We start from the raw sequence: 11,674 nt of genomic DNA, 5'->3' as shown, positions 1-11,674 counted from the left end.
AGAATAACTATATTCCTAAAGTTGTACATATGAAATTTGTATTCCTTAAAAAATAATAAAAAAAGAAATTCTCTCTGTGTCTCTCCCTCTCTGTCACTCTTTCAAATTAATAAATAAATCTTTTAAAGTTTCTAGGGATTAGAGTTTTTGTAATTTGTATAGTTCACACAGTTAGTAAGTAGTGAAGCCAAAATTCAAATCTATTCTGTCCCATTTCAAAAATTCAATCCCAGATCTCTACCTTAGGGCAAATTAATTTTATATGGCATAGGGATAGAAAAATTAATCTTAGGAGAAAGACAGGGGGAATCATTCTGATAGGATGGAGGAAAATTAAAAGGGTGCCAAGGGAAAGAATATGAATACTTTGATATTGGAGTGAGACAGAACAGAGGACTCTTGCCAGTGTGGGAGGCAGGGCCTGCTCAGGAAGCAGCAATAATACTCAAGGCAAACAGAGGAGGATACAAAGGTGTTAAAGAACTAGGTTAGAGGTCCTCAGTTACCACTTGTTAGGGTGTTTTTGTCTGTCTATCAAGGGGACAGAGGTAATCATATGAAGGCTAATGAAGCTACTAGATGAATGTGCTGTCATTCTGGGATATGCAGCTATGATTTGGAGGAATGTGTGTTAGCCAAGAACAATATAGTAACATAAGGGTTAGTGGACTATGACCAACAGGCCAATTCTTTCTGATTGCCTGTTTTGTAAATAAAGCTGTATTAGAACATTTATTTACAAATCATTGATGTCTGTGTTCATACTACAAAACAAAACAAAGCTGAGTAGCACTGATAGAGATTGTATGGCCTGCAAAGTCTAAAATATTTATTATTTTTATAAGCTTTTACAGAGTTTTCCAAATCCTGTGGTAAGGCTGAGATGACAAATATAGAAACAGCTAGCTGGTGTCTGGCACATGGTAAATAAATGAAAAATTGACTTTTATCTGAGTCAGTGCCAAACCCACTAGCCACTCCCCAATCAAGATAGTTCGCACAAAGTGGCCAGGCATATGATCCCTTGAAATTGAATGTAATGAAGAGAAAGAGGTCATTAGTGATCAGCAGGATTCTGAATCAGGGACTGAACAAGGAGCTTTCATGCCCATTACCAAACTGAAACCTCCCCACAACTCTGGAAAGCAGGCATAGGTACTCTCTCTGAAACAGCAGGGACAGAGTTGGAGTTCAGGCCTATCTAGATTCTACTATAAGTACAAGACCTCTACATACAAGGTAAAAGAATTAAAGGACTTACTAGACTGCATGACCTTTTCCTCTCTTCTTTTAGCTGGAGGCCATAACCTTGCAGAGAAAGGAGCATTTGGGGAAGTATAGACCTTCTCTCCAAATAACACTGGCAATTAGCTTTGACATATGGATCACAGCTAACCATGCCAGAACAAGATGTTCCTGGAGAAAAGGACAACAACAAGGACAACAATGTTGTGAGTAGCAGGGCAGGAAACTGATGAAGACGACTTCAAATCAAAATTTCAGAGGAAGGGGGAGTAGTGATCTGATATAACCAAACACTAGAAACAAGGAAAACACTGGAGGCACATAGGAAAAAGGAACAAAGCCAGCAGCACTGCCAAGGAAAACCATGAAGGTAAACTCTACCAACAGTTCAAAGGCCTCCGGACCTCCCCATACCAACCAATGTTCCGGTTAGAAAAGCGGTGCTAAATAAAACTGAACAGTTTCTACCAGGCATCCAGCTGTAATAGGTATGGGCAGAGAAAGAAACCATGATGCAAGTATTTACAGGTAAAAGCAAAGACCGTGCGCCAGACTTCCTTTCACATCAACTGCCATGTCCAGCAGAGAAATGGGGAAAGTGACAGGACCTCTCTGAGCCTCAACTGACTCACCGTCAACAAAGGTTAGCAGTTGTACTTCACTGATCGCTGTGGGGACGACACTTTTTAAGGATAAAATACTCAGCTCATAATAAAATGCTCAATAAACACTAGACATATTTCTATTACCATTGAGAACATTACAAAGCATATGCAAACATGTCACAGGCAGCTACTGGAAGAAGTCAGCTGTTGAATGAGAGAATTTAGACATTCATGAGGTGAACATACTCCAGGGTGAATACAGTTTAGAAAAATGGTAGGGGGCTAAGGGTGAGGGCCAAACAGTGTGTAGGCTCATCTCTTTGCCTCCAGTGTTACCCAATACCACCCATTCTCCACTACATCTCTAAAAACAAACCCTACCCTGCTACAGCTTCTGCTTAAAACCTATGAATCCCATCCATAGGATTATTACAAGTGGCTAATGTTATGAGGGTATATCAAAAACTTCCTGGAGATTGCATTTAAAAGATCAGCTTTATTTTGGTGAAAAAGCAATTTTGAAGTCCATGTTTATGTTTGAATATAGGAAAATATTCAAACTCCTTAGTATCCAATATACAATTAATATGCTCATTCAGTGTGTATTTATTAAGTACCTTTATTTTTCAGGAACTGTTATTGTGAGGAATAACAAAAAAGGATCTTCAAAAAAGTCACAGAAATGCACATTGTGAAAAAAACCATACACAGATTTTTAAATTTTCTGCACCAAAATAAATTTATATTTTAATTCCACTTTTCTATAAACCTTGTGACACCTTCCTCATACATGGACCTTGACTATGAGAAGTTCATAGACCCCTGAAAAAAAGGTAAAAGTCAAATAGGCTCAGTACATTATAATCAGAGTGATAATAGGAATACGCCTACAACACTCCACTGGAGAAAAAGAACTCATATCCCCCTTTAGCTCAGTAGCCGCAGGGAAAGCTCATAGTGAGATTAGGTTGAGCTAAGTTGTGAAAACTAAATTCACACAGAGGAAGAACAGTAAAAGACCCAGAAGAAAAACAGAAAACAGTATACAGAAAAGATAGAGGAAAAAAAAAAATAGTGCCGTTTTGGTGGTGTTCCCAAGAATCTAAGACTGCTGGAGCTTAGATAGGTACAAGTCAGGAGTTGCTGGTGTTGAAGTCTCTGCAATGGGCAAAGACATGATGAACAATATGAGATGCCATGCTAAGGCGCTTATATCTTGTGAATAACAGAATCAGAGAAGTGTTGTGGTCAGTGCTGCAGAAGATGCATGACACAGGGTCTAGAAGAGAGGGAGCAAGACAATGGAGAAATTCCCACAATAATCTGGGCTATCCAAGGTGAATGAATGAACAAACAGATGAATGAATGTTCAAATTGATGAATGGCTCTGATAACTTCTGCTGGCATTTCTACTCACATGAGAAAAGGAAGTGGCTTTCATATCCTTTCAACTGCTATCCCCACCCCCACCACCAGCATTCATGAATGGTTTCTCTCTTTTGCACGCATGTCTATCTCTTCCTCAAAACACTGGAATATTAGAACCGCAGCCTAAACATCTTATACTGTTCTGGCTAGACTTAAAAAATTCACTCTGTGAGGCAAGTGCTCAAGTCAATTAAATTAGAACTCCCAAGAGCCCCAGGCAGAGAATAGAAATCAACAGTCAAGATATAGTTTGGACCAAAATAGTCATCAATTACAGCTATTCTGAGATTGTTCCAACCATAAAAGAATAAAAAGTGGGGGTGCTAGAAGTAAGCGAAAGCCTGAAAAGGGGCATAGCTGATGGCCTTCTAAGAGGACAACGCTGCTGTCACATAAGTCACAGCAACTCAGAGGCCAATGCTAGTCTGCTTTGATTCACTGGTTTATTAGTATTCACACACAAACTGCACGTCATGCAGCGGATAATAGACACAAAGATGAATCAGACAGTACATACCTTCAAGAAGCTCCCAGTTTAGTGACTTGGGTAAGAAATCAGTTAAACCTATTATACTATAATAGCAGCTAAAACATATGAAAAGTGAGGATGCATGTGGTTCTACCTGAAAATAAAGCCTTTACTTAGGAGGTAGTCAAGAAGACTATAGAAGAATGCATAAGACTTTCTAAAAAGAATGAAACAGCTCATACAAAGGCACCGAGATGTAAAAATGAAGTAGGGGTTAGAAGAACTTGAAGGAGGACCGTGTCCACCTCGATCCTCAGACTCTCCAACGACAGTCACTGCCGGAGATGAGGCTGAGATGATCTCAATCAGCTCAGGAAACCAGACCTGTCCTGTAGGAAGTTATGACGACTTTCACTGGCCCCATAATGGATGTGTCCTGAACCTTGTTCACTTCTATCTGCCAGGCGCAATGCCATATCCTATGCATCAGATGCAATGACCATGTGACTTTCTCCGCTCAAAGTAGTATTTCTAGAATTTGTTATTAAGGATAAATCACAAGAATTCTCATGGTATAGAAACAGAATTTGAATAAAAGCAACTTAGACAATAATCAACATGCTTTCTTCATCTCCTACATCAGTAAGAAATAAGAAAATCAACTAAATGAAATTTGGGGCAGTTTAAAATGAGCACAGTGTCCTCTGTTTCTCAGTATCAGCCATTTTTTGGTCACTTTGGGGAGGTTTTGAACCCTTTTTTAAACTTCCATATTTCAACTTTCTGTTCAGTTTTTGCAACTTCCCAAGAGCACAGTTAGAAAATGAATCAAAAAAATAGAAGCTCGGCCCTCCTGTGCCACTTCATGAAGGCACCTCTTGTAGAGGAAACGTGGGTCTTAAAAAGCCCTCGGAGGTTGGATTAAGCTCTTCTCTTCAGGATCATTTATTTTCCTTTCTTTATGATTTTTATTTGGTCTTTTTTTTAACCAATATATCAATAGTCTTTGGATGATCCGTACGGCATATCTTTGGGAAAAGTTCATGCCAGACTAGTCAAATCATAATGGCTGTTCTCATCAGGCATGCAATGGTTTCCAAGTTCTCCTCAACAAAGAAACTACACCTACGCAAGAAGAACATAGATCATATGTAATTTCAACATTAGTAATTTTAAGGCTTTAGATTAAAAATACATGCAAATATTCAAAAAACAGCACATCACCACAAATCTAAAGTAGACTCTAGATCATACAGTGTACAGTGTCATTGAGCTCTTCCTTTCCACTTCTTGTGTCTGGCACACGAAAATAACCAATGGACACCTACATGGTATCCTGCAGACTCGTCCTGCGAGGTCCCCACTGCCAGGGATAGTGGGGTAATGGTGTTCTTCCACAAGAAGCACCAGGGACAGGCTTCAGTGAACATGTCCACCTTTATTAATGACCACATATACTTTTTAAGGGCAGGCAGAAGGGGCATTAACTCACTCAGGGCAACACTAACTCTACAGGACAGAACTGACACTGGTGCCAATATGCCTCTCCAATCAGCTTGAAGGTCACGTGGCTAGGGTAGCTTTCCAGGTGGGCCTGGGCCACACCCAGCAGCAGTTTACCTGATTGGCAGAAGGCAAGGGTGGGGGGGAAATATGCCTAGGGGTCCCGCCACCTGCCAGCAGTCAGGTTGACTGGGCTAGGCAGGCAGTCTCATGATATCACCCACAGTATACTATACATGAGCAGTTTGGTTACTTGATATGCACCACCCAAGCAAAAGGACTGTACTGTACCATTTATTTAGAAAAAAATGATATATCCCCTCTCTATATTTTGCACTAACTGCCTGAGAAACATTGTGTAAATCCCACACTCTAGGTCATTGTTTCTTTAGCTTTCATTTGAAGCTATTTCCAATATGCATTTTTATTCATTGCTGTATCTTCCTGAACAAAAGATGAAACACATTATCTCTTCTGGAGAATGCAAAATCATTATTCCTTTCAAGTCAACAAACATGTTTGAGGGCTTACTGTGTTCCAAGCACTGGAGTACGAGTTTTGTGCACTTTCTAAGCTAGTACTTCTATACAGGTAGGACAGGCATGCCAAGATGTTAAGCTACTTAGTACCCAGAGAGGCTGAACAGGGCTGTGCTGGCCCAAGCGCAAGGATAGTCAATTCTGCAGTGAGCAAACTCCTCTGTTTATCCCGGTGCACTGAACAAATATCAGCTCTTCCGTAAGTGTCACACTGTGAAAAAGTTTACAAAGAACTTCATAAAGATTATTGACATGCTCAAGGCTATTTGATCCAACCTGAAATAACCCAACTTTCATGCTTCTGGAATCTTATGTTTACTTTTGACAGTGTTTTCCTTTCTATTTCCTTCCTGGTAATTGATACAACTTGCTGTATTGAGTGTTCTACCCTTCTCGAAGGTGGCTTCTAGTCTTCTTTCAACCAAAACAAAAGCAGTTAAGCAAAAATTGCACTATACTCAGCCAATACCATCTGAATTCCTCTTAGCCCTTCAGCTAAGATCAGTACAGTGTCTGCTATATAGAGACTCCTGCCTCTTGCTGAAGAAGAGAAAGCATAGGCAGAGAAGGTATATATTGCATTTTTCAGTGATGTTACCACCTAAAATTTTAAAGGTCACTAGGGGTTAGCATTTGGCCTGGAAGTTAAGACAATGGTTAAGACACATGAATGCTGTATTGGAGCTTAATCCAAGCTTCTGGCTCTCAATTCCAGCTCCCTACCACTATATACACTGGGAGGTGATGGCTCAAGCACTTGGATCCCTGCCACCCACATGAAAGACATGGATTGAGCTCCTGGCTCCTGGCTTCTGCTTGGCCCAGCCCCAGATCTTGTAGATATTTGGGAAGTCAACCAGCAGATGGGAGCTCTCACTATTTGTCTCTCTTTTTCTCTGTGCCTGTCTCCAAAATTCAAAAAATAATTATCTGTAGGCCATAAAAAACTAATAAGTCAGCTGTCCCATCCTAGGGCTCATGTTTGATACTATTGCTAAGTGTGTCACAAATTTTAAAGAAAAGCCCAAATAGAAGGTTGCAAATTTTGAAAACTTTTGATGAGTAAGTTTATTTGTGCATATATAAGCAGACAAAAAGGATAGAAAGCACATAAATTTGAAAATAGATGTGAGTTTATAATATCTGCTCCATCACTCACTAGTTATAAGACTTCATGGGGCTGGCACTGTGGTGCAGTGGGTTAACGCCCTGGCCTGAAGCATCACATATGGGCACTGGTTCAAGACCCAGCTGCTCCACTAACGATCTAGCTCTCTGCTGTGGTCTGGGAAAGCAATGAAGATGGCCCAAGTCCTTGGGCCCCTGCACCCGCATAGGAGACCTGGAACAAGATTCTGGCTCCTGGCTTCAGATTGGTGCAGCTCCGGGAAATTGCAACAAATTGGGGAGTGAGCCATCAGATAGAAGACCTCTCTCTCTCTCTCTCTCTCTCAATCTCTCAATCTCTCAATCTCTCTCTCTGCCTCTCCTCTCTCTGTGTAACTCTGACTTTCAAATAAATAAATAAAAATCTTTAAAAAGAAAAAAGACTTCATATTTCCAGTTGCTTAATCTCAATCTCCAGTTCCTCTCTTGGAAAATAATACCCATCCTTGGGGCCATCACGAGAAATAGAGATCACATGTTCAGCATGGTCTTGATGCCAAGTTGGGATTTGCCATATGGTAACTTTATTGAGGAAAAAAAATCTCTATATCCTCTATTTAGAAACTGAACTATCGATGTTAAGAGAAGAAAGTTTGTCAAGAACATAGATTTAAATATCAACTACTGAATTGTTTGGAAAGGGTGGAGGATCCTCTCAAGTATGTTTCCATCAACCAATGATGACTATTCACATCAACTTGTTTCTGAAATGCTTCTAACATGCCAATACTTCCTTCTCTGCCTTAGTATAGTGAACACATATACATCTTGTTTTGTTGCATAAGCACGAAAGTCATTGTTTTGGATACCAACATTCTGCACACAATATGTCTTCACAATTTTCTAAGATAGTAAATAATTTACTACATGCAATTTTTTGACCAACTTTGTGCTCAGCTGTTCTGGCTGACTTCCCTTCCTGATCCCATCTTGAGATAAGGCTGCTTGCTTGGGAAAGGTCTCTCTCTGCTACCAGTGGAATCACAAGGCAATGGAATGTCAACAGAAACATGCTTCCAACCCACTGGGCCTTATACCCAATTTTTGTAGTTCCTGATCATCCTGTTTTCTGCAGTAATTTTTGGCCAATAATTTAACCTTTCTGAACCTCATTCTCCCCAATAATACAAACAGGGTTGATAGCACCTCCCTGGAGGGTTAGGTGAGGAGTTAACAAGATAGTGGGTAGAAAGTGTCCAGTGTCAGGTCTATAACAGAGTATGAACTCAAACACTGCACCTTTCCTTTCATCTTACAGAACTGTGTTTATAACTTCTGGTTCATTGGAAATTCAAATCACTGAGGAGGATGTGTGTGTGTGTGTGTGTGTGTGTGAATTTCATTTTCCAAAAAGACATTGGATATTTAAAAGCCATAAGAAAAGCCCTTTGTACCCTAAATGCCCCCTGGAACTATTTCTCACGTCAGAAGATCTGGAGCCCACATGGGTGCGCTCCTTTTGACTGAGGATCTAGGCCAGAGTTGAGAATCTGCAGAATGTTAAGCAGTCAGAGTCACCCACTGGGAAAGAGGCCTCACAACCCTGAGTCATGTGGGAGACATGCACATTCTGACCAGCAGAAAGAGCAGCATCAGATAGCGCCCAAAGGCTTGCTCTACAATGGAGTTCATTATCATTCATGTGAATGAAGTAGGAAAAGTGCTGTCATCTCTTCCTGCGGTTAACTGAGTTTTCATTGACAAAAAATAAGAACACTGTTGTTTGCCAACACACTGCCCTTTGCCAGTCTGCTACGGCCCAGCCCTGTGAAGTTGCACTTCATGTTTCAATGGATCAAATCTCCCCCAATGAGAGAAAAGGTTACTTCCTCCATCATACTCCCCTGACCACTACCTCTGCCAGATCCTGTCATGTGCTAGGGAGAGAGGACAAAGAAAAAACAGAACAGCCAGCAGAAAAACCACTTCTCACTCTCACCAGTTTCTGAATCCACAATGCTAACCCAGAGCCCAATGTTGTTATCAGGCCCTATGGTCAAGACCCTACCTCTGGTTATGATTCATGGATGGGGTTGGTGTGGGAAGTTTTCTACACAGGTCATGAAACAGCCATGTTGGGGGCGGTGTCTCAGTGGCATTGTCTCAAAGCGTATTCTACAAACAGTCTTTCTTCAGACAACAAGAGAAACAGTACAATTACGGATTTCCTTAATTACAGTCCTGTTTTTAGCTTACCCTCTGATCAGCTCAATTGAATTTGGACCCTCAATTTTAAACCCCCTCCAAATGAGAAAATTGAGGTTCAGGGGGGTCGCTGATCTCCCGGGAGTCATCCATTTAAGAAGTACTGGAGTCATAACTACAAACAAGAGAAGAAAAAGCCTTGTCTAGAAGTAGTGATTTTTAAACATTGTTGAAATGAAGTGTGTGGAGAGCGCCAAGCACAAGGAACAGCTTGGAGGAGGCATTCCAGAAGTACTTCCCTTCCTCCCATAGAAAAGGAAAACATGTTTGTTAATTGGTGGTTCTGCCACACCGTGGGCCCTTTCATCAGCAAAACGCTTTGTCCCCCAATGGAAGATGATGACAACCATAATGACAACAACATTTGCCACTCCTTATTGAACCATCATCAAACTAGATATCACTCTTTTTTTTTTCTTTTTCTTTCTTTTTTTTTAACTTTTATTTGATGAATATAAATTTCCAATGTACAGCTTATGCATTACAATGGCTTCCCCCTCCTATAACTTCCCTCCCACCCGCAACCCTCCCCTCTCCCGCTCCCTCTCCCCTTCCATTTGCATCAAGATTCATTTTCAATTCTCTTTATATACAGAAGATCAATTTAGTATAAAGATTTCAACAGTTTGCACCCACATAGAAACAAAAAGTGAAACATACTGTTTGAGTACTAGTTATAGCATTAAATCACAATGGACAGCACATTAAGGACAGAGATCCCACATGAGGAGCAAGTGCACAGTGGCTCCTGTTGTTGACCCAACAAATTGACACTCTAGTTTATGGCGCCAGTAACCATCCTAGGCTGTCATCATGAGTTGCCAAGGCTATGGAAGCCTTCCAAGTTTGCCGACTCTGATCATATTTAGACAAGGTCATAAAAGACAGGGTGAGGATAGTAACCAATGATCCTAAGAGTGGCATTTACCAGGTTTGAACAATTATACAGCATTAAGTGGGGAAGAGGACCATCAGTACACACAGGTTGGGAGTAGAGCCATTGGTGGTAGAGTAGAGGTTATGATTACAAAGGAATGAGCCCCAAGTGCACTAGACAGGGCCTAGAACAAAGGACAGAGTCATTATTAGAGGAGCTAAGAAAGGTGCTGTCTAAGCTACAAGTAATTTTTCTGATTGAGAGGCAAATAGAACCTGATAGAAGGGGCTTGATAATAATCTGGTGGGCTTTAGGCCTTGTAAATTCAGAGGCCCAGACCTATCTATCTCTTCATGTGGGGTATATCCTAAGGGAGGTGTGAACCTCCTAGGGGAAGGCACTCTGTTGACTTTCATTACTTGGCTGGCCTGGGAGGAGAGCTGGCCAGGTAAAGGCAGGGGGCATCTCTAACAAGAAATTTGCAGTTCTGCCTGCAATGTTGCTGACCCTACTTGACCATACCCTCAGCTGCAGTGGTCACTTTGGAAGTTGGGCTGAGTGAAGGGCTTTTCAGCTTAGAGCCAATAAGATCTGTGGCTCTGACCTGGGCATCCTTCGACTCCAGGGCAGGTCCATTTCCAGTGATCCAACTCTTGGCAGAGCTGCCAGGGCTCTTCACAAGCTGACTTCTGCTGAAGCCCAGGCTTACCACATTGAAAGCCACTGCAGTGGACTGGCCTGTTGGGTCTCCTTGAGGGCAGATCACTGTACAGATCAGCCATTAATAGGCCTGCCACCCATTGCTTCTGATGCCTAACTTTCTTTTCCTCCTGGTTTGTGTTAAAGCAGACCAGAGGATGCAAGTCAAGGGAGTGCCCAAGTCCCATCTCTAATCTTCGGTGGCCTGAACTACAAGTCTATAGTCACAGGCATGTTCTGTAGTACTTTTTCTAAAGTAGACAATGCCCATGAGGAAAATTATATTCTCACTTTAAAACTTTCTTTCCCTTTGGTCTGAAAGGGAGGTTTTTTCTACTTACTGTATACTTCGCTGATGGCGAAGTGAATCTAGCTATGAGATTATTATTTAAATTCTTATTTTGGCTATGCTATTACAGAAAAATGTTAGCCATCTCTTTTATAAGGTCTAAAGATTAAATTAAGACTTTTCATAGCAAACCGAAACTGAAAGAATTTGTTGCCACTCATCCTGCCCTGCAAAAGATGCTTAAAGATGTGCTACACACAGAAACATAGAAACATGGTCACCAATATGAAAGAAGGTAAAGGAAGGAAACCTCACAGCAAAAGATCACAGGAAGCTCAATTTCTCTTTGACATAGAATTAAACTCTGATGCTCTGTTAAAGCAATGTGTTAAAGTAATCTATTATGTTCTCTTGATGTCTGTTAAATTCTAATTGTTCAAAAACAGCTGAAGAGTTTTGAAGAGCTATGAGTTATTTAAATATGTGCTTATTTTCAAAGATTTGAATAATCACCTTGTAACAATGATCAAATTTGGTCTGTGTTATGTCATGATTTTAAGGAATCTTATTTCAACCAGATATTTTGGATTTTGAGCCTTCTTGGCATTCTTGACAGGCATTCAAAAAATCAAAGTTTCAAACAATCTG

Source organism: Lepus europaeus, chromosome 4, assembly GCF_033115175.1.
Source record: "Lepus europaeus isolate LE1 chromosome 4, mLepTim1.pri, whole genome shotgun sequence".
Taxonomy (NCBI): Eukaryota; Metazoa; Chordata; class Mammalia; order Lagomorpha; family Leporidae; genus Lepus; species Lepus europaeus.
The sequence above is the reverse complement of the archived record's forward strand: the minus strand, read 5'-3'. Positions refer to the sequence as shown.